Source organism: Leptinotarsa decemlineata, unplaced genomic scaffold (assembly GCF_025532065.1).
Source record: "Leptinotarsa decemlineata unplaced genomic scaffold, Ldec_3_MD MMD2_tig00078363_RagTag_RagTag, whole genome shotgun sequence".
NCBI lineage: Eukaryota > Metazoa > Arthropoda > Insecta > Coleoptera > Chrysomelidae > Leptinotarsa > Leptinotarsa decemlineata.
The window spans coordinates 1,858,870-1,862,737 of NW_027412728.1; the positions used below are offsets into that span (position 1 = coordinate 1,858,870).

A 3,868-nucleotide genomic window follows, 5' to 3' on the forward strand; every position below is an offset into this window, starting at 1 on the left:
GTTTCCTTTTGACAGAGAAAGACTTGGCAACTCTATCAGATATTACTGGAAAGGTATACCAGCAAATTATAACATGGGCAAGTGAAAATCACCTGAAAATCAATATAACTAAAACTGTGCTGATGAAATTTACTATGGTTACGAATGAGTCCGAGATTTTCAGTATATATAAGGATGATGATTTTCATGTAGAATCCTCTAAAGAAACTGAATTATTAGGAATCACAGTTGATTACAGACTCACCTGGACACCACATATCGACTCACTTTGTGAAAAACTACGTAAAAATTGTTATGCGTTAAGATTCTTGTAATGCTGCAAAATCCCATTATCATTTGCGATGATAATGGGATTTTGAATTGGGGTACGGGATCGTCCGTGGAAAGGACTTTTATATTACAAAAGTCGGCAGTCCGAATAATTTCTAAACTGGGATGGAGAGAGTCATGCAGGAGCTCTTTCAAAAACCTGAAACTTCTTACGGTTGTTGGGATATATATTTATGAAGTTTTTTATCGAACAAGCAAACTCATGATTATCCAACTTGCTCTGGAAATTTGCTAGTACCTCGATCACATCGAACAGCCCTCTACCAGAAAAGCCATCTTTATCTCGGACCGAAAATTTTCAACAAATTAGACGTAAATATGAAGGCAGCTCCTAATATAAATATTTTTAAATCTAGATTGAAACCTCTATCAATTGAAAAAAATTGCTACTCCTTGGATAAATTTTATCTATGATTTCATTCCTCTCCATGTTATTTTGTGTTTCTTTTTCATTTGGCAAATCATTTGCAAATGTAAATAGTTTTTTTCTCTTTTTTAGCTGACGTTTACCTTGGTATTGTATATTGGAAGATACGTTTTTTCATCTTTTTTCCATTGTGCCTTTCAACAAGTGAAATATTTGATAATAAATAAAAAATAAATAAATGAAAAATACCACGCCGCCCTCGCCATACAAAGAAACTACCGACGTTCGATAACTATTTAATTTTTATTCCAGTCGAATATTATACTCTAATAATCATTCAGGTAATTGGAATACCCGAATGCTGGCTGTTCAATTATGGTATCATAAATTTTTTCAGCTGATGCTGAGATATCGTGTACTTGTAGGAGAACTAGTATCTTTCCAGAAAAACTAGAAATATTATGGTCCTTCGAGTTAGAAACTAATTAGTCTTTCACAGTGCTAATGATTCTTTCCCTGTTTGTCTCGCGCATCTTCAAGATTTTTTTGTAGGAAGATTATTTCATTTCTATTATGTGTCTTGTCAGCCAATGTTTCATACGTTCTCGAAATGAATACTATACAAATGATTTTATCATCTGCATTTGGTGAATATCTTTCTTTTTGCATCAATTTTCTCGTTGGTTGATTCAACTCTATTTCCTCGAATCATCTTGGTTCTTTGTTCCTTGTTTCGTTTTCTCCCAAGTTCCATGTTTTTTTTTCCTGCTGAGTAAAGAAACGAGTCAAAGTCGTTTATTTTATTTTCGCAATAGTTCCAGTCCTAATTATAGCGCTTTAGTAGATACTGGTCCATCTGAAAGTTTGTTATGTGCAAATAGCGGCACTTGACGCTAATTTTACCGAAACGTGTATTAGCATTACCCTAGACATATTATAAAATTTTGAAATAAGTCAGGAGGATCGAGGAGAATAATGCAAACATTTGATTGAATCAATTTATACATGAGAGCTGAGTAATAAAGATGTTGAAGTGAAATGCTTTCGTTACATGCCCTTATGTTACTAATTAATTCCTCTTTTCAATCAACATCAATTTGAAAAAAACTCCGAAACATTGTTGCGGAGCTGTCAAACTTCTTGTTCCAAACTCAAACATCAATAATTGCCCAACCGGTTAAAGAAAAGCATAAAAGTGAAAGTCATTGCATAGAAAATCGAAACACCTTCCACATGAATTATCACAAGAAATTTCAGGCAAGGGAAATATCATGGATTGAATGTTACAAGGTTCATCACAAAAATATTTTGAGCATCGACTCTTGAGTCTCTTGGGTAGTTGTTCGGCTACATCAGTCACATTCTTTGAGTAAGACTCAATAACTGAAGGCGGAAACATATTATCCTTCCCTTTCGAAAACTGGAACAAGGAAAGAGATTAGGTACAATCACTACGTTACACTTATTAGAAATAGAAAATGCAAGAAATATTGGTAATGATATAATAAAAGAGAAAAAGTATCAGATACAATGATGATCTTCATCGATTTGAAATTGATACAGATGATGATGTGGACTATCTGCATCCATTGTTCCATTTTGGGGACTTTCCGCCTCTGTAGCCCCACTATTATCGTCGAGATGTCCTATACTCTGTCACAAATAATATTCGACTGACGACCAACTGGAGTACTATTAAATGGCACTTGATAGTGTACCTGTTGTTCATATTTCTACATAGGATTTGAATTTTCAGATTCCTGAGTCAACCACTTATCTTTCCGGATTATCTGTAAGTTAGGCCTTTTGAGAGGATCTCTAACCAAAAGCGTATTCAGTATATTTGCACAGTCCGTGCTCACATAAGAAGGGATCAGACATTTGCCAAAAAGCACTTGCACCCTTATTTCTGGTAGTGTTGAACCGTTAAAGGGTAAAGTACCTGTCACGAGAAAGTATAATATGATGCCTAATGACCAAACATCAACTTCAGGCCCATCGTATGCAATATTCATAAACATCTCAGGTACTGCAAAATATAGGCTACCACAAAATGTATGTACTTTGATTCCCGGGGTGAATTCTCTTGCGAAACCAAAGTCGGCAATTTTTACGTTCATTTCGCTATCAAACAATATGTTTCCATCTTTCAAATCCCTGTGGATAATCTTCTTCTTGTGGCAGTACTCCACCGCAGAGACAATCTGTCTAAACTTCGCCCTGGCTTCCCTTTCATCCATCCTACCGTGGCGAACAATGTAATCAAACATATCTCCCCCCGAGGCGTATTCCATAACAATGTGATAGGTTGTTTTCGTTTCGATGACTCGAAATAATTTCAATATGTTCGGGTGGTCTAACATTCTCATTGTTCTTGATTCTCTATATAATTTCCACATTGAATCAGGCTTAAGATGAGTCTTGTCCATGGTCTTGATCGCAACCTTCATACCGGTGAGTTCGTCGATGGCCAGTTTGACTTGTGCAAAGGATCCTTCGCCAATGGTCTCGAGTAATTTGTATCTGCCAATTGCTGTATCCTTCTTCTGCATAGGACTTTCTTTTGTAGATGGAGAATCTCTCTCAGTCGATTCGTCTGCAATGTTATTTCTGGGAAGTGGAGAAACGTTCCTAAATAGACTTCTAGTGCACTCCATTTCGCAATTCACTTTGTATTTCTGATGTTTTTGTGTACAAGAATCTTCTCTTCACAACGGACCAGATATTTCTTTGCCTATACACAATAATTTCATGCACACAACTCGTTGATCATATGATATAGATAGGTATAATGATAGAATCACTACTGGTAAGTTCGTCAAAGCGAGGTGTTATATACGACCAAGTATCAGCTTAGGTACCTGAAAGTAAGTAGGTAGTAGATAATTACCTGCTCAGGTACCTGAAAATTGGTAGTAGATTTTCAAGATTTTCGATTGAACTGGCTTATGTTGAATTATGTTAATTCTCTAATTGTTGGCTAGTCAAATTAACCAACGACATTGATGAGTTTCTAGATACCTGTCAAATTTTCTGAAATTCGGGAAATGGTAAGTTTTTGATGAGTATAATAAAAAGTGCCAGTGTGAAGCTCAAAAATGTATTATTGTCGAGCTACAGCAGCTCAAAGTTCCATGCGTAAAACAGTACTTACATCAGTGATAATTCAGA

At 35.7% G+C, this 3,868-nt stretch overlaps 1 pseudogene; it reads right to left on the reverse strand.

Moving 5' to 3' along the window:
* Nucleotides 1-2,360: 2,360 nt before the first annotated feature.
* LOC141487106 (MAP/microtubule affinity-regulating kinase 3 pseudogene) lies at nucleotides 2,361-3,354 on the reverse strand (annotated as a pseudogene).
* Nucleotides 3,355-3,868: the final 514 nt, after the last annotated feature.